Source organism: Mastigoproctus giganteus, chromosome 10, assembly GCF_048544385.1.
Source record: "Mastigoproctus giganteus isolate SK-2022 chromosome 10, ASM4854438v1, whole genome shotgun sequence".
In the NCBI taxonomy this organism is placed as follows: Eukaryota; Metazoa; Arthropoda; class Arachnida; order Uropygi; family Thelyphonidae; genus Mastigoproctus; species Mastigoproctus giganteus.
Window position 1 is genome coordinate 91,433,221 of NC_143584.1, and position 20,936 is coordinate 91,454,156.

Consider the following 20,936-nt stretch of genomic DNA (forward strand, 5'->3'; position numbering starts at 1 on the left):
TTAAAACAGACTCAAAATCTCTGTACGCCTCTCCTCTTATTGAAGTTCTGAGAGTTCTGGGTCTGTCCATAACTGATTTCGTGGCAAAGAATTTCTTTTCCGATCTGTGAAGAGTCATTTTGGGAAAAGTTCACAATGAAATGTTTCGTGTATTCTATTAGTATGCCTAGCCTCTTGTATCTCATGAACCCGACAGTGTCCACAATTTATTGTTGTAAGGAATAGTCGTTTGTAACACACACATATCTTAACTTTCTGAGATATGCAAAACAAAACGTTAATTATAAAACCTAACTAAAACGTTATTAATAAACAAAATCATTAATTATTATGTGGCGTTACATAGAACATAACTACAGCACTGGAGTAGTATTTATATAACAAGATTTTCAGAACATTCTGTACCTGTTCAATTCAACCGCAGCATCAACTGAATTATTTAAATCTTTCACCCATTACACAAGGGTCCGATTGATTCGCTCTTTTCTTAATTTTATATTCACATACATGAAAAAAAAAAAAAAAAAAAAAAAAGAATCTTGTCCTCGTTCTCTTAGCTAGCGACTTCTTGTAATTGTAATCTGTCTTGGCCAAACTAAACTTTTCTCTAGCACTATTCCACATGGACTTGTAGCTATTGTATGCTTTAGTACTTTTTATCGCTCTGCCGTTCTCACGAATAGCAAAAGTAGTTAAAATCACTGATCTGCCCACACTGTGTGAAAAAAGTCTGTATCCGAATCTTGTCAATGACAAGAGGAACTTTTTAAGGTTCTTTTTCACAGCGTGGCTGAGTTAGCAGTTAATAGTTAAGAGCACACGCTCTTTGAGTAGAGCAGAGCTCAAGTTCATGATTACTAAATACGGCCAATTTGCCAACCCGCACTGGACCAGCGTGGCAGATTACGGTCCATTTCTCTGAACATTAATCGTTGAGGAGGCATGTTCCACCCTGCAATGGATTGATAATGGCTGCAGTTTACCTTTTTTTTTTTTTTTTTTTTTTTTTTATCCAAGCAGAACTTCGGTCAACCCAGATGCTCTGCTCGAAGCAGCGCAAACTTCATATCTCAGAACGCTTCCTCCCAAATCAAATGCTAACGGAAGTACAGCACATCGATGCCGACTTGAGTAAGTTCTGCACTAATAAAACTTATAAAAATGAGGTCTTATCAGCTCGTTCGAATCCTAGAAGCCAATAAGAACACATTCTCCACACATGTTTCCCTCCACACCATCTGCCAAGCTCTCCTGTGCTACGACAAAACTTGTTTGCTGAGTGTGGAGGAAGTCTCACAATACGCGTCTTTAAACAAGAGCGCATCGACGCGTCTCCACAGAGAAGGTATGAGTGCCATTCGTGTATAAGCGGTTCCCAACCTTTTTTGACTCGCGAACCCTTTTCAACATAATATTTTTAAAGTGAACCACTAAGCTTATATTCTCTGAAATCGTATAATACAGTATTTCTGAATTTTTATTATAAAATATTTCCAGTACTACACTGGTGTGCAAAACTTAAGGACCAACAGTATTTCTAAAGGTTACAACCAAAAAATCTTTACTTAAGGTACTCTTTACTGATGAGAGTAGATTCAGTCTCAGCAGCGATTCTGGACTTCAGCTAATCTGGCGAGAGACTGGCACACGGTATCACCCTGCAAACATCACTGAAAGGGATCGATATGCGGTCGAGGTGTTCTCGTCTGGGGAGGGGTTATCTTGGATGGACGTACAGAACTCCAGATACTGAAAGGCGGTACTGTAACCCGTGCACGCTACTGTACTGAGGTAATCCTTCTCCATGTGCGTCTGTTCCGAGGTGCTATTGGCCCCGAGTTCGTGTTTATGGATGATAACGCCACACCCCATCGTACTACAGCTGTTGATATACTTTTGGAAAGTGAGGACATTGTTCGTATAAATTAGCCTGCCTGTTTCTGCCGATATAAATCGCATCGAACTCATATGGGACGCTCTGGGGAGAGGCCTAGCGGCACGTCCACACCCACCAGAAAATGTTTATTTTCGATGACGCTCTGGGTTCTAGGCAAGATCTTGGGGATTACCCTGACTTCTAATCTCTCTTGGAATAAAGCACATTAAAAATATTGCTTACTTTGCATCTAAAAAACTTGGTTTTCTCTTGGCGTTACTTTTCTTCCAAACTGTTGTTGATTCAGTAGAAATCGCAAATCCGGCCTACCACGGAATATTGTTCCCACAACTGGGGCGTTGCTCCCGAAACCTCTCTCAGGTTTCTACATTCCGTTCAAAAGAGGGCAGTTAGGTTAATTAATGTCTCATCTCTAACAAAAAAAAAAAACAAAAAAAAAACCCCAAATTATGGTCATCCGTAAGTGATTACATCTACTCATATATTTATTGCCTGAGAGTGACTAACTAACTTAGCCAAGGAGTGAAAAAATCCCATTAAAATTCCTTGCGTCATCGACGGGATTCGAACCTGGGCCTTTTCTACGCAGGACAGTGACGATACCACTGTGCTACCGCGCAACAGTCTCATCTCTAACAGAGTCTTCCCACTCTCTGTCTCATAGACAGATCTATAGATACTTCCACGGGCACTGTTCTTCTGAATTGGCTTCTATAATTCCCGCTTTCTCTCTCAAAGCAATCCGAACACGTGCCACAACCAGTCAACATTCTTTTACTGTCCAAGTTCAAACTTACAGAACCAAATTTTCTTCTTCCTTATTTATTCATTCGTTTTCTGGAACAATCCCCCTTCTTATGTATTTCCTGAAAATTACAATCAACAGAACTTCAAGTCTAATGTCAACAAGTATCTTCTTTCAACTTTTCAACGTTCAACCGATGCACGATACAAATATACTACAGGTTCTAAAAAAAAACAAACAAAGTACCTCTACATAACAATGGTCCTTGAGAATAAAAAAAAAAAATTGTATGGAAAACATTTTTATTTAACATGATATACTGTAAGATAGTAAACTAATTATAAGGAATTGTGGGAGATGTGGGTTCTTTCTTTGGCAATTCTTTACTTTTTATTTAATTTTATTTTACTTTATTAGTAGTTATATTTTGTAGTTTACAATAATACACCTATGTAAATCTAAGCAGATGCCATTATAAATTTTTTAGTGCGAACCTCCTGGAGTATTTTCGCCAACCACCCGTTGGGAACCGTTGGTCTATATTATATATATTGTAAATATAACCTTACGTGATGTAGCATGTAAATACATTTAATACTGCATCATGTGAGGATTCATGATAACATGTTACATTTTTTTTCCTAATTTTTACTTTTTATATCGTTGTGTACACAATTATTTAATTCTGATGTGAGCTCCTCGCCTTTGGTCGTGACGGGACAGTTGCAACATTAACTATTTATCTACATTGTATTCATCTAATTGCAATAAAGATTTCTCTCTCTTTCTCAGTTGAGGACACCCCCGAATTTTCGTCCAAAAAAATCAGACAAACCGACCAGAGCACACAAGCAATTTACGGAGGCAGTACATTTGGGTATTGTCTTTTTGGGTAACTCTAATCTGAAATATATTTTCATCGCTTTCCCATACCATCTTTTTCTGTTCTATTAACCTCCCCATGCTATATTTGTTTAATGGCATATTTACATTCATGGCATCTGTGACCATGGCTTTAAAGGTATACCCTAGTCTATTGGTGTTCTGTGTGTGCTATCTCCCCAGTTGATAGTGGCCATGTAGCGATTGTTAGCACGACAACATAGTTGAAATTTTATTTTCAGGACAGTTGGAATCTTTTTATGCATTGTGTGGGCCGCAAAAAAGGGTGTGTTGCGCATTTTAACAATGAAGGATATACCGTATTTCCCCATGTATAAGACGCACCTTTTTTCGAAAAAATTGGGGTTTAAAAACTGAGTGCGTCTTATACAGTGGTTGTAGATTTTTTTTTACTTGCATTTCCCGCTTTTTCGCATTTGTTGTCTTTGCGCTCATTGTTTCGCACTTGTTACCGGTACATTAGGTTACGTTTTGCCTCATTCTGTCGAGAAATGGCTCAGAAAAGATTTTCGTACAGTGCTGAATTTAAGTTAAAAGTGATCCAGTTTGCAAAAGTGAATGGAAATCGTGCTGCTGAACATAACCTTGGTCCTCCTCCAACTGAGAAAACAATCCGAGACTGACTACGGGAAGAAGAAACCCTACTGAAAACGCCACGGCAGAAGAAGGCCGTGAGAAGCAAGTCAGCAAAATGGCCCGATTTAGAAAGGGAATTGAAGATATGGATTGAAGAGCAAAGGACAATTGGAATTCCTGTGTCCACAAAGATGGTTCAGCACGAGGCAAGAAGAATTGCTGATGAAAACGAAGTTACTGATTTCAAAGGAGGACACAATTGGTGCTTCAGGTTCATGAAACGGAATGGACTAAGCATGCGTACACGCACCAGACTTGCCCAAAAGATGCGATCGTTTGAATTTCATCGTTTTGTCATTCAATGTCGGAAGACACATCAGTTTGAGTTGGGACAGATTGCAAATATGGATAAAGTCCCCCTTCAATTTGATGTCCCAAGTAACAGAACTGTTGATAAGAAGGGGGTGAAAACTGTAACTGTGAAGACAAGTGGACATGAAAAGAGCCATTATATAGTTGTTCTAGCTTGTTGTGCCGACGGAACCAAGCTGCCTCCTATGCTGATTTTCAAACGCAAAACAATGCCAAAAGAAGACATTCCTCGAGGAGTGATTGTCCACGTTCATGACAAAGATTGGATAGATCAGGATGGGATGAAGATCTGGTTTGAGAAAGTTTGGAGCAGGAGACCAGGTGGGCTCTTACGCAAACCTGCCCTATTGGTGCTTGATCAGTTCAGGGCACACATAACAAAAAATACAAAGAAGATTGCTGCAGAGCAAAAAACAAAACTTGCCGTCATACCTGGAGGCTTGACATCCCAGCTCCAATCACTTGATGTCGGCATTAACAAACCCTTCAAGCTGCCATAAGAGACGAATGGAACCAATGGATGAAGTCTTCTGGGGACAATTTGACACCAGCAGGAAGAGTGAAGAAACCAACTATAGGAGAGGTTTGTACCTGGGTATAAAGATCCTGGGATAATATGAAGATTGAGATCGTTGTCAAGTCATTTAAGAAGTGTGGCATTTCAAATGCCATAGATGGAACTGAGGACGAGGCAATATATGAAGACAGTGATTCGTCATCAGACACAGATGAGGACATGCTAATGGATTAGGAGTTTTGACAGTGATGAGGAGTTGTATGAATTTTATGATGAATAAAACTTGAGTTCAATAACTTTATGTAATACATTTTTTTTTCAAATTTCGTGCCCCAAAATTAAGGTGCGTCTTTTACATGGGGAAATACGGTACATGTAGCTGGAAAACACAGAGAGAACATCTTCATTAAGTCATGCTTGAGAGATTGGATCCTTGTTTTCGAGAATGAAATCTATGGAGAGAAGAGGCATCTGGTTACAGCAGAATCGATGCTGGAGAAGAAAAATTACAATACCTTCCAGGGAACTTCAAAAAGATGACAAGCTGGAAATAACCGCAATTTTGTTTTTTTTATATTCCTGCTGGTAGGCAGAAATATAAAACAGAAAAGCGGTAGGCTCGTTGATCGAAATGCTGAAAAAAGTGGATGATATTATTATTTAGACCATTTGAACGCGGGGCCCCTGTTCGACAGAATTGGTTGAACATGCTTGTGGCTGGCCCTGCATACGAGTTTGTTTATTGGTCCCAGAATTTCCGGTGGCGGAAATTCTGGGGCCAATAAACCAGAAAATAGGTAACTTTAAGCGACGCCAAAATTACGTCATATAAGTTTATTTATTGGCGGCGCAAGTAAACCACAGCCAAGGTATTGAGAGCTGCACAGCTGCAAATGCAATTACCACTTATTAGCACTAATTGAAAATTCTATGGATGGCTATTGTTATTCATGTGACTACTAAAGGGTTAAACAATTCAGCTCAAAAAGTTGCAACTTAGCATAGCTTATTGGGGATAACAAGACTCAACAACCTTATACGTCTCAATGTGTTTAAAAAAAAGAATAATCGTCTTAGATTAAACATAAAAATTTGTGAATAAAGCCGGTGATAATTTCATATTTGTAAGAGTTAAGGCGTGTACCATTAGGCATTTTTTTTTTAAATTTCTAAGATAAGCATTTTAAAGACAGTAAAAATTTTTTTTATTTTGTTCAAATAATTAATTGATACTAAAGTCTTTAAGTTTAAAATTTAAAAGTAAACATATTAAAGTTTTAGTGAATTTAATTTTTGTCACCTTATTAGATGTCTGATGGAACAAAAAAGGTGGAACACAAGGGGCTGCATATAGAAAAAGAAAATTAGAAAAGAAAGAAAACGGTAAAAAAAAACCAACTAGCCCAATTAAAGTTTTTGAGTCGGCACCTTCAACAAGTAAGTACACGTAAAATAACAAGATCTACAGAAACATTGTCAAACTATCAAATATCACTGATGAAAAAAAAAAAAAAAATGAGGTCAGTCAATGTTCTGTATCTTCAAAAGGTTTTTCTTTGGAAACACAATGTAGTGGTTCATTCACCTAGAGCTAAAGATATGGAAAGTACTCTTAATATACGTGAAAGTGAAAATACTTCAGATAGCGAACATCATGAAATCAATTTTCATGATCCAAGCTTAAAATATTAAGATAAAATTAGAATGTCTTTAGTTGAAATAGGGCAAATTCAAACTGAAAATTTTAATTTTATTTTAGATAATTATAACAGATCACTTTCTACAGCATATTTTCACAAAACATTAAGTAACAGAGAAAAAATTCATAGGAGTTGGTTAGTATATTCAAAGTCAAAAAATTCTGTATATTGCTTTTGTTGTAAAATATTTAATAATGATATTAGCGGTACTTACCTGTGGACTGACTTGCCACAAAAACAAATTTCGTCACCAGCTTACAGACCAGCACCTAGGAGTAATTGTTCAAATATTTCTAACTGACTTAACACCAGATTTTGAAATGTTATGTGGAAAAAGTACAAGCTTAAGGTTCCCATTAAAGTTATCTTTATTTAAATATTACAATAAGTACATTATAATTAAATTTCTAATCGCCTTTATATTATGTTAAAATTATATATATTTTTTTACTTTATTTTATTAGTTCTGTGGTCCCATGTCTTCTTCTTCTTATTATTTTTTAAATGTATAAATAAATATATATTTAGCTCATGATAAAAAAAAAAAAAAAAAAGGTAGAAGGTCGTTCGGCCCGCACCCGAAAAAGGTTGAACATCCTGTATTAAAACCACTCTGCCGAAGACTCTTTGAAGCAAGCAAGCCTTACATGTTAAATTAATATAGTTGGAATGAAACTGAATGAAATTATTATTATTATTATTATTAGCAGCCATATGGTGCAAGGAAGCCTGAAGCTTATGCTGCACCAGCCAAAAAAAAAAAAAAAAATTGCGAGTTACTCTGAGAGAGAGCGAGGGCGCGCCCTGTGTGTGTGTCACTCCCATAATCACCAGACGTGAGTCCCTGGGGTAATATTCTTGACTAAAAATTAGTGAGTAGTTCTTCTGGACTAATGTACTTGAAATTGAAAAAAATGAAATATTATTAAATCTAGATTCCATATAAATATAAATAACATTATCATTTCGACCAGTTGTCTCTTTTAGTTATTACAGGACTTAAGCAGGCCATGTTGAAATTCTTGTGCAATAATTCATTTCATACGTGTCTGTCTGCTGTACAGTTTCATTCGTTCTGTTATTTCTACATCATCATTACACATGCACTACTATTTTTAATATTACCTTGAGAAATCGACTTACACTACACTTGGGCGTCTTTTTATTGACGCAACGGCAATTGCATCATATTAATTTCTGTATGCTCTGCACACGGTTCCATCTATCTAGTGCATGCGACAGATGTTTGACTCTATATATACTGTATATATACACTATACTGAAAGTCATCCAGACATTTATTTCCCAAACTTCATTTTAAGGCAAAATGGACGATCGTGGCAAACAATGTTGCGGTAAGTAATTTGTTATTAGAACAGGCATTATTTCTTTAAAATATGGATGAATTTCTAATCGTGTTTTGTTTTCTTTACCACCACTTTATGCCTGTATTTATTTATTTATTATTTTTTTTTACGGTGACCGCACACACACAAATGGTATTACAACCTACAGTACACTATCAGATATACATAGTACCGAGTTGAACGTTGAGAAGACAGAAAATCCATTATAATACACTGCTCGACAAAATTAATAGAACAAAACGTTTTTCTTGAATATTTTATAGTGAACAGTATCGCCGATGGCGAATATTTGTTATAATAGGAATCCTGTCATGCAATTTTCGAATATCCAATAGAAATCGATCTAACACCTTACAGAGTTGCACATTATGCAAATTATCCATGCCCATATAAAGACAGGTTGCAACCACATCACTTAATTCCCGTTTATTTGGCTTATTAAGTGGGATAGCCACATCTCTTTTACACAGGATGTCAAGTCATTGTCGTTCAGATGATTCTTTGAGATGGCGGGCCGTTGGACGACTTGCAGTCGGGCAGTCGCAGACGGAGGTGGCACGTTGGCTTAATGTGTCACGCACTCTCGTCTCAGCACTATAGAAGCTAGCGGAGATGGGGGAACCCCCTGGTGCCGAAGGCCTCCGTAGCCGAGTGGTCAGGAGCGGGAGTGCAGTAGCACACGCTCCTTGAGTAGACCGGGGTTCAAGCCCCTGACTGCTAAATACGGTTGATCTGCCAACCTGCACTGGACCAGCGTGGCAGATTATGGTCCATTTCCCTCAACATGAATTGCTGAGGAGGCTTCCATCCTGCAGTGGGTTGATAATAGCTGCAGTTTACCTTTACCTTTACTATATAGAAGCAGTTTCAGGAGACAGGAACCATTAAAACATGAGCTGGCCAAGGTTGCCCGAGGGCTACGTCAACCAGAACAGACCGCTGTCTGGCTCTAACAGCAAAGATGGAACCCTACGATGTGCTGCCATTAACTGTTTCTTGAGGTTGTTGCGGCCACGGGTGAAAATATTTCCAACCGGACTGTGTTAAAAAGGCCCAATTCAAGTGGAAGCAAGGAAGCCAGTGGTTTGTATCCCATTAACCCCAAATCACAGCAGAGCTGGTCGAAACTGGTGCCACGAACATATGACTTGGAACCCTGACAAATGAGGTACAGTTCTGTTCTCTGATGCGTTCCATTTTAGCCTACAGATTCTAGACGTTATTTCACCTGGAGAGTTGGCACATTATAGCCTTAGTTGCTAATGCGCCAATAAAATCCAAATCAAATCAAATCAAAATCACCTGGAGACAACGAGGAATACGGTACCATCTCTCCAACATCAGAGAAAGGGACAGTTACGGTGGAGACGGTGTTCTCGCGTGGGGAGGAGACGGCCGCACCGCTTTTGATGTTTTTGATAGAGGAACCGAAAGTGTGCAGAGCCCTCGTCGATAGCACAGTTGGTAGGATCGCCGTCCTTCCACACCGGATAGAAAATACCTGAGTTCGATTCCCGTCGATGACGGGAGGAATTTTTATGAGGCGTTTTCACAAGTAACTGAGATAGTCGGTCTCAGGCGAGGGTAGCATGGTATTTTCTCCTGAACACTCGGGTTTTTCGTCCAGCAAACATAAAATCGACCTCAGAACACACGTAATTTACAGACAATATACGCGGAGCAATAGGACCGTAGGCGCCGATGCTCCTAAAATACTACTACATAACTGCGCAGTGGTATCGACAACAGATCCTCGAGCCCTATGTGCGACTTTTTAGGGGTGCGGTTGGCCCAGATTTTCTTCCCATGCACATAGAGCTGAAGTGGTGAAGAAATATCTTGAAACTGAAGATATCCAACGACCATTAGACTTAAATCCAATCGAACATGTGTCGGCCTCCCTTGGGCGTCGCACTGCCGCCGACAGCAAACTCCTTGGTTACTTGGTGAGCTAAGGTCTGCACTGGAGAAACAATGGGATCTGTTGCCACAGAATCTTATAGACACCGTTATATCGAGCACGACTCTATCAGGCCTGTTTAACCGTTGGAGGGTATCATACGCCATACTGATGTTATGTAACTATATTTTCGAGCATCTTGTATCGATTTCTCTAATGTGACCTTTTTTTTTGGTAATTTTGTATAAAAAAAAGGCCCTATAAACGTCCCTTATACCTGTCTGAAGTTTCTGGCTGCCTGCTGCTGCCTCCTCATTTCATCGTTATTCTATGGTATGCACCATACCAAATTTGTCCCGCTTCATCTCCAGCTGCACGAGTTAGACCACGTTTTCTACGTGTTCTATTCATTTTGTCGAGGAGTGTGTTACTCAGTAAAAAAAACAAAAAAAAACAAAAAATGGATTTCGAAGGAACTGAAGTGACAGTTCTACTGACGTTTTTGTTTTTTGTTTTTTTTTTAATTTTAGTGATCTTTTTATCTGTATGATCACCAAGTCCTAGTTGGTGTGACATAATCAAAACCTTCCCTAGCCAACATATAGCGTCGATACGAGTGATGCTACATATACTGAGTGATCACTGAATTATAACCATACCTATGAAAACTGAATGCGACCCGATGACCACGTGAGGTACGAGAGTGAGCAGTTAGTCGACCTACGTACCATACGGTGTTAGTGGTTCAGTAGGTAGTAAAATCCCGAACGTGACGGGTAAAAGAAAGGATTTATCGGAATTTCATAAAGGACAGATTGTGCGTGCTCGACGAGCTAGTGACTCGATTTTCGAAACGGCTGAACTGGTGGGGTGTTTGAGAGCCGCCGTAGTTAAAATGTACCAGGACGGCCGTCAAAATGGTCAAACAACGACCCGACAAAACTGCAAAGGTCAGCGAAAGGTTGATGTTAGAGGTGAGCGCCGTGTCCGACGACTCGTACAGGCTCATTACTGTTGAAGAGTTAGCATTAGCATTAGTAGAGGCATACTATGCAAGAAAGCAAGCTTATGCAGCATCAGCCAAAAAAAAAAAAAAACCGCTCCCCTTTCACCCCTCCATGCCTGTCCAGTTCAGGTTTAGGCTATTTGCTTCCAGAACAAAAAATGGAAGCCTGTTCTAACAATCAACTATCCTCTGTTTAAAGGCAAATTTCCAAACATCTATTCTACAACTATCTTTCCTCAATTTGAAACTGTGCCCCCTCAGTTTTTAGTCTAAGCAAGAGGAAGAATCCCATCAGCATTCAGCTTGCTCAACACATTCAAGGCCTTATACATCTCAATCAGATCACACACATCGCAGGTGTCTAACTCTCCAAGCGCTGCAATTGGAAGAACTTAAGCCTTTCTTGGTAAGAGCACCCCCTTTGTTCCCCTCACAAATCTTGTTTCTCTTCTTTGTACTCGTTCTAGCAGCTCTACATTCTTCCTAAAATGAGGCCTCCAGACCTGTACACAGAACTCTAGGCGTGGCATGACCATTGCCTTGTATAATGGGATAATTACCTCCATGTCCCTGCTAGCAAAATTCCTATATATCATTGACAAGACGCCATGACCTGCTCTGGCAGCCCGTCTGCACTGCTCAGCGAACTTCATATTTGACTGGACAACTACCCCCAGGTCTTTTTCACTTTCCACTTCCCTGAGTGTAGTACCACAGAGTTGGTACGTTTCTCTTCGGTTATCGCTACTCATATGCAGTACTTTCAATTTCTCAATGTTAAACTTCAGTTGCCATTGTTCAACCCATTTTCCAAACTTATCTAGATCCAGTTAAAGTAGCATACTCTCTTTACTGTCGTTAACAACCCTGCCAACCTTTGTATCACCTGCAAACTTGGACATTAAACCTGATATACTTTCATCAATATCATTGATAAATATACGAAACAACAATGGGCTCAACACCGAACCCTGGGGAACTCCACTAACAACATTTGTCCACAAAGTGCAGTGTCCGTTGATTACCACTCTCTGTCGTCTCCAACTCAACCATTCCTTTATCCATTGTAGCAACTTACCCTTAAAGCCATACATCTCCAATTTGTACAGCAGTCTTCGATGTGCAACGGTATCAAAAGCTTTCCTGAAATCCAAGTTTATTATATCAAAATTATTATTGGCATTCAGTTCCTTTGTGACCACATCATAGTATCCAATCAAATTGGTCAGACAAGACCTCCTTTTAACAAATCCAAGTTGTGTCTTAACTATTATGTGCAGTCTTGTCTAGATGATCCTGCAATGCCTCTTTAACCAGTGATTCCAGTATTTTCACCGGAACACAAGTTAAACTAACAGGTCTGTAGTTACTTTTGTCACCTTTTGAACCCCCTTTGTGAATTTGTGATACATTTGCACACCTCCAGTCCATGGGGACCTCCCCTGATTCTAAGGTGCTCTCATAATCATGGCCAAGGGTTTGCTTACTTTCCTCGCTGCTTCTTTCAATATAACTGGATAGATTCCATCTGTCCCAGGTGCCTTCCTTATGTTTAACTTCAACAATTTCTCCTCGACTTTGTTCTCCGTTATTACAAATCACTTAGCTCCATGTTAGCGTTTGATAAACTTCTAGCACTCCCCTCATTGAATGACTCCTCATGTGTGAATGTAGATGCAAAATACTCATTCAGTTTGTCAGCTACCTGAGCATGATCATCAATAGTCAACCCATCTATGTTAATTGGTCCAATCTGGTTCATCCCTTTCATTCTAAAGTTTACATAAGTAAAGAACTCTTTGCTGTTTTTCTTTGCATCCTTTGCCAAAGATTTCTCATAATCTGCCTTCGCCTGCCTAACCTCCTTTGTGACTTGATTACAGACTACTTTATATCTGCCATAGGCTTCTGTGTCATCTGATACTTTATACGCATTCCATACATTCTTCTTCTCTATCACGAGCCTCATTAATTTATTTGACATCCATTTCGGCCTAAACCTTGAACAGTATTTCTTAGTTGGAATGAAAAGCTTAGTAGCCTCCAAAATTAAGTCCCTGACGGCTTCCCATTTAGAATTCAACGTTAGTAACATCATCAGTTGATCCCACTGTATAGAATTTATAAACTGTCTGAGAACACTCTAGTCACCTTTACGAAAGCAAATGCCCTTCCCTTTAGCCTTGATGGTAGTTACATCTTTAAGTAATTCCCACATCAGTACATTGTGATCACTCTCACCCAGTGGTTCCTTTATCTGCAAATTCTTAACGCATGTATAATCACTGCTGATAATGAGATCAAGAGTATTATTCCTTCTGGTTGCCTCTCGAACATGTTGCTGTAAAAAACAGTCATCCAATAAATCCACAAAAGTTTTGCTAGTGTGCGAGTGACCAATCCACAAGTTCCAGTCAATATCTGGAAATTAAAATCCCCCATTATAAGATATTCTGATTTGCTGGCCCACTCTATTTCTCTGCACAATTGCTCATTATACTCATCACATTCATTAGGCCTATAACACGCACCTACTCTCATTTTTCCTCTGCCAGTGCTTATTTCACACCAAACAGACTCAACACTGCACTGTCCACCAACATCAATTGAATGCACTTCCTTAGATTTTATGTTTCTTAACTAACAGCATAACCCCTCCTCCATTCCTGTCCTGTATATCCTTCCTGCACACATTGTACTCCCCAGATTCCAATTCTGCACTGCTTATATCTGTGTGACACCGTGTCTCTGATTTCCCAACAATATTTGCCTTTGGTGTCTTGACTAGCACTTCAAGCTCATCAAAGTTATTAATTATACTTCTAGCATTGGCGTACATGAAAATATACATGCACCTGTTCCTACTCTTAGTTACCCTAACACAGCCCATGTATTTACTTGTTCTACTATGATTCCCAGCATTCCTGGAAAGCTCCATTATCTTGCTTTCCAGCTGCTGCTCATTCTAATAGAAGGTGCAAGAATCACTTTTGCCTCTGCTTGCGGCCATTTGAACCTTTTAGTCTGTGTATCCACCCAAGCTAGCAATTTTCGGACCCACCTAACACTGCCTCGAAGCATTAGCAAATATTCTTGCACCGTTTCTATTTAAGTGTACCCCATCCCTGTAGAAGCAGTCTCTCCTGTCAACAAGCAGAGACCAGGCTGAAAAAAATTCTACCCCTTGAGCCTTGCACAATCTTTCCAGGGACGAATTGATCGACAAGGCTCTCATCATATACTCCCTCCTATTGTGTCTGGGCAGAATTGCAGACACTTTCACATTCAACCCTAACTCACGACTTTTGTTCAACACTCACTTGTACTTGTTCAGTAAATCTGCAGATCTCTTACTCTTAATGTCATTGGTTCCAATGTGTACAACATCACCTTTTGTGCCCTTAAAAGATGATATCTGCTCTACATCATCAACTTTTGCCCCTGGCAGATATACCATGGTCCTGTTCCACCTATCATTCTTGCATAGTATATTTCCCGTCTCCCTGAAAATAGAATCACCAACAATAACTAGTTCCTTTGGGACCAGCGCATTCTGCCTTATAGATTGCTTCTGTTTTGCCTGATCCATAGGAGTGAGCTCTGTCGTTGAGCTGGGCAGCTGAGAGCTTGATGGGCCCCTCATATTAATTTCTTCAAGGGCATTTACCCTACACCTCAAGCTCTCATAGACGCCCAACAGAACGCTGAGTTGGCACCTAATTTCTTGACGCTAGACCTCCTAGCACACACAAAGGCATCCTCCTTGGCTAGATCTTGTCCTGTTTTAGAAAGGTCGGCAAACATTTAACATTTCGCAGATTTTTTGAGGCTGTGATGCGTTGGAGAATCGCCCCCTTCGTTTCTCCCCCGAGTCACAGCACTCTCGCTAGTCTGTGATCTTTGCTTCGCAGCTTTAGTGTGTGTGATGATTTCCGTTTAAATAAAATTTAATTCACAATGAATTTTAAAAAGATTAATATTATTTTTGATTAATTGAAAATACTATAATAAGCTAACAGATTCCTAACACAGTGCTTCGTATTACGCTATCTAGTTTTACTTTATACCTTATGCTATCAGTTCGAGATATATATACGTTAAGGTATTTCTTATCGACTACAATATGGCGGCTAGTTCAACAATATTGGAACAACATCGGGAGTCGTAACTTCGAAGAATGGCTGGTTAAATTCAAAATAAGAAGCTAATTGGTTGGCCTTACCTCCACTATGCCACTATGGCCTTACCTCCCGAACGCAACTAAACCTATTTAATATCTCTGTAAAACACAATGTACTATGTTAATTAACGAAGAATACGGTAAATATTTAAAAATACTTATCCCTTTTCAGCAGCCAAAAATCCTCAAGTTGACTACCCAATACAACATGGGCCAGCCTGGAACAATGTCTGACAACCCCAGGGGCTCACATCTGGTGAGTATGGGCTTGGCACACCCAGGATCCTGAGCTGGAATATCCTTCTTCTCTTCCTTGGTGATTCCCTTTTATCTCTCTCTCTCTCTCTCTTTCGGGGTAGTTCAGAATTTTTTTTTTGGCTGGTGCAGCATAAGTCTCAGGCTTCCTTGCACCATATGGCTAATAATAACAATAATAATGATAATGATCATGCGTCGCACGCATGGGCTATACTAGCAGACGACCCCTACAGCATCCTCTCCTAACCAAGGTTCACCGGCGTAAAAGACTCGCCTGGTGCAAAGAGCATGCAAGTTGGACGTTAGACGACTGGAAGAAAGTGTGCTTGTCGGATGAGTCACGTTATTTACTCCCCACCGTAGATGGTCGTGTACGGATTTGGCGTCAACATGAGGCTCTTGATCCATCATGCATGGCATCAAAAGTGCAGGCCCGTGGAGGCGGTTCTATGATATGGGGCATGTTTCACTTTCAGGAACTTGGACCCCTGGTGCATGTGGAACAACGTATCAGTGGTCTCCGCTATCGCCAACTGCTTGCTGACTGTGTACACCCTGCTATGTTACACTTTTTCCCGAATGGCGATGGTGTCTTCCAAGATGACAATGCGCCGAGCCATCGGGCACTTGTGCAGGAATGGTTTGAGGAACACAGTTCTGACTTCCGGCATATCCATTGGCCTCCGATCTCCGCCAATATCAATCCCATAGAGCACTTGTGGGACACTATGGAAAGGCATATCAGGCGTCTGGATACACCAATCACCTCCATACTTGCATTGCAGACCGCATTACACACAGCTTGGTTGGCCTTACCTCCCGAACGCTCCCGACATCTTGTTGAATCAATGCCACTTCAGATAGCTCTGTACTGAGGGCAAAAGGAAGACTTACGAAGTATTAGGTAGGTGGTCATAATTCAGTGATCACTCAGTGTATATCTATTACTTTTGGTTTCTTCATTTTCGGCCTTCCCAGTAGCACAGTTAACATAATCACGGTCCTGCTCACACAGGTGGAAAACACCAGAATTCGAATCCCATCAACGACGGAATTTGTATGGGTTTTTTTTCAAAGTGGCTTAATTAGACGGTCTCAGTGGACGGTAGAATGGTTTTTTATTACGGAACCTCGTATTCGTCCAGCAAACAAGCAAATCGACCAAAGAACACATGCCATTTTATAGACATTATATATAAAACGCAATGTGGTCCAAGTCGCTGATGCACTTAAAAATCGATAATAACAAGAACCGTATTCATCACCTACATGAAGGACTATTGCATAGACTTACTGCTTTCTTTACAGTTTATTGTGTAGTATACTAAATACAATACTGTAATGTAAACCTTATAAGAAAGAATACAAATAAGTGAACTTAAAAGTAGACAGTGATTATTAATGCAGGTTTTACTAGACGAACAAGTTAGTGCAAGGCAGAATGCGCTGGTCCCACAGGAGCAATTCTTGTCGGTGACTCTATTGTCTGGCTAACGGGAAATATATTGTGCAAAAAGGATAGGTAGAAAAAAGACCAAGAAAAGTCTGCCAGGGGGCATAAGTTGATGACGTTGTAGAGTAGATATCATCTTATAAGAGCACAAAAGGTGATATTGTTGTGCACGTTGGCAGTTAAGAGTAGGAGATTTGCGAGCTTACTTAAAAAGTACAGGTCAATCTTCAAAAAAAGTCGGCAGTTAGGATTAAATATGAAAGCGTCTGCAATTCGGGCCAGACTTGATAGGAGGGAGTATATGATTAAAGCTTTGTCAATCAATTCGGCCTTGGAGAGACTGTGAAAGGCTCATGGGAGTAAAATTTTTGCCAGCGAGGTTTGAGCTTGTTAACAAGAGAGACTGCTTCTACAGGGATGGGATACATTTAAATAGAAATGGTGTAAGAATATTTGCTGATGTTATTGAGGCAGTGTTAGGGGGCTCGGAAAACTGCTAACTTGGGGGAGGATATGCAGACTAACAGATTAACAATAGCGGGAAGCAGAAGAGAAAGTGATTCCTGCAATGCTTCTAATGAAATGAGCGGCAGCGACTGGAAAGAAAGGTGCAGGGGATTTCAAGAACTACTGGGAGCCATCACGGAGCAAGTAAATAGATGGGTTGCATTAGGGTAACTAAAAGTGAGAACAGGTGCATGTATTTTTGCATGTACGCCAATGCTAGGAGTATAATGAATAAATTCGATGAATTTGAAGTGCTAGTCAAGACAAGACATCAAAGACAGATATCGTTGGGATATCAGAGACGTGGTGTGACACAGATATAAGGAATGCAGAATTTGAATTTGAGCAATACAATGAGTACGAAAAGGAAAGAGGGTTTATGCTGTTAGGTAACACATAAAATCTAAAGCAGTGCAACCAGTTGACATGGGCAGCCAGTGCTATGTTGAATCAGTTTGGTGTGACATAAGTAACGCGAAAGCAAAAATGAGAGGAGTGTGTAATAGGCTTAATGACTCTGACGAGTACAACGAACACCTGTACAAAGAAATAGAGTGGGCCAGTAAGTCAGAACCTCTTGTAATGGGAAATTTTAATTTTCAAAATATTGACTGGAACTTGTTGGTCACTCGCACACTAGCAAGGCTTTTGTGGATTTATTGGATGACTGTTTTCTACAGCAGCATGTTCGAGAGGCAACCAGAGGGAGTAATACTCTTGATCTGATTATCAGCAGTGATTATTAATGCATTACGAATCTGCAGGTAAAGGAACCACTAGGTGACAGTGATCACAGTGTATTGATGTGGGATTTACTTAAAGATGTAACTATCATCAGGGGTAACGGGAAGGCTTTTAGCTTTCATAATGGTGATTGAAACAGTTTTTAAATTCTATACATTGGGACCAACTGATGATGTTACCAACAGCAAATTCTAAATGGTAAGCATTGAAGGATTAATCTTGAAAGCTATCAGGCTTTTCATACCAACTAAGAAATACTGATCAAGGTTTAGGCCTAGATGGATATCAGGTGAACTGATGAGACTCATGGCAGAGAAAAAATATGCATGGGATGTATATAAATTATCAGGCGACAAAGAAGCTTATGGTAGATATAAGCTAGTCTGTAATCAAGTCACAAAGAAGGTTAGGCAAGCAAAAGCAGATTACGAGAAATCTTTGGCAAAGGATGCAAAGAAAAACTGAAAAGACTTCTTTACTTATATAAACCTTAGAAGGAAGGGTATGAATCACATTGGTCCACTTGATGTCGATGGTTCGTCTGTTGATGGTCCCGCTCAGTTAGCTGACAAACTGAATGAGTATTTTGTATCTAAATTGACACACGAGGAATTCTATAGGGAAGTGGAAGCCAGGAGTTTATCACACTCTAACAGGGAGCTAAATTATTTTCTAATAACTGAGAGCAAAGGGGAGGACAAATTATTGAAGTTAAATATAACAAATGCACCTGGGGTGGATGGGATTATCAAGTTATATTAAGGGAGGTAGCAAAAGAAGTAACAAACCCATATATATAATTATGAGAGCCTCCTTGGATTCAGGAGAGCTCCCCACGAATTGGAGAAGTGCAAAATGTATCCCCAGTTCACAAGGAGGGATCAAAGGGTGACAAGAGTAGCATTAGCAAGGGCGGATGATGCAAGCAAGCTTATATAGCATCAGCCAAAAAAAAAAAAAAAACACCCCCCCCCCCCCTTCTTATTTCACCCATCCACTCACTTCAAATATTTGTCTAGTTCTGCCTTGAGTCTGTTTAAGCTATCAACTTCAACAACGAAAGATGGAAGTTTGTTCCAGCAATCAACCACCCGCTGGCTAAAGGCAAATTTCCGCACATCTATCCTACAACTGTATTTCCTTAATTTGAATTTATGCCCTCTCAGGCGATTATTCTGAGAAAGAGGAAGAGCCCCACCTGCATTGAGCATGCTCAAACCATTCAATGCTTTATACACCTCAATCAGATCACCTCGCAGGTTCCTAGTCTCCAGGCACTGTAATTTGCAAAACTTAAGCCTTTCTTTGTAAGAGCAACCCTTTGTTCCATTCACTAATCTTGTTGCCCTTCTCTGTACTCGTTCCAGCAGCTCTACATCCATCTTAAAACTAGGCTTCCAAACTTGTATACAGTACTCAAGGTGTGGCGTGACCATTGCCTTATACAAGGGGATAATCACCTCCTTATCCCTGCTAGAAAAATTGCTGTATATCATTGACAAGACACCATGTGAGCTAGTGTTGGAGACCATCTGCACTGCTCAGAAAACTTCACATCTGCCTGCACAATTACCCCCAGGTCCTTTTAACTCTCTACCACTGTCATTGTAGTACCACACAGTTGATACGTTACTCTCGGGTTACGGCTTCCCATTTGCAGTACTTTGCATTTGTCAATGTTAAACTTCAGTTGCCACCCCTCAGCTCATCTGCTCAACTTTTCTAGATCATGTTGTAGCAGCGTACTGTCATTAGTGTCATTAAGAACCCTGCCGACCTTAGTATCGTCTGCAAACTTGGACATTAAGCCTGAAATACCTTCATCAATATCATTAATGAATACAGAAAATAACAATGGATCCAACACTGAACCCTGGGGGACTCCACTAATAACACTAATCCACGAAGAGCAGTGTCCATTGATTACCACTCTCTTTTTTTTTCCCACTCAACCATCCCTTTATCCGTAGCAGCAATTTGCTTCCAATGCCACACTGCTCCAATTTGTGCAACAACAGTCTTCCATGTGCAACAGTATCAAAAGCCTTTCTTAAAATTCCGCAATCAGATCACACCACAGGTGCCTAATCTCCAGACGCTGTAAATTGCAGAACTCAAGCCTTTCTAGGCCAGAGCACCCGTTTTGTTCACTTCACCAATCTTGTTGCCCTTCTCTGTACCCGTTTCAGCAGATCTACATCCTTCCTGAAGTGCAGCCTCCAGACCTGTATACAATATTGTAGATCGTTGTACAAGGCCAAACGGCAATCACCTCCTTATCCCTACTAGCAAAGTTTCTATACATATATCATTGACAAAACCTATGAGCTGTCCTGGTTGCACGTCTGCCCTGTTCAGAGAATTTTATGTCCGACTGCACAATTACCGCCAAGATCTTTTTCATTCTCCACTACTCTGAGTGTAGTACCACACAGTTGATAAGTTACTCTGTGGTTACTGCTACCCATGTGCAGTACCTTGCATGTGTCAACGTTAAACTTCAACAGCAATTTCTCATCCCATCGACTTAATTTTTCTAAATCTTTTTGCAGTAGCATACCGTAATTACTGTTGTTAACCACCCTGCCAACCTTTGCATCATCTGCAAACTTTGACATTAAGCCTGATATAACTTCATCAATATCATTAATAAAAAAAAAAATGGGCCTGGTACTAAACTGTGGGGAGCTCCAATGATAAGTCCACGAAGAGCAGTGCCCATTGATAACTATTCTCTTGTCGTCTTCCACTTAACCGCCCCTTTATCCATAGCAATGTGCCTTTAATGCCACATTGCTCCAGTTTACACAA

General features: G+C 40.1%; 1 long non-coding RNA gene across 1 annotated transcript in view; it reads left to right on the forward strand.

Moving 5' to 3' along the window:
* Positions 1 to 7,923: 7,923 nt before the first annotated feature.
* LOC150079147 (uncharacterized) overlaps positions 7,924 to 20,936 on the forward strand; it is a 28,340-nt gene continuing 15,327 nt past the window's right edge. Inside the window, exon 1 of the long non-coding RNA XR_016547555.1 lies at positions 7,924 to 8,065. This is a non-coding gene — a long non-coding RNA (uncharacterized LOC150079147). The remainder of the gene's footprint in view (positions 8,066 to 20,936) is intronic.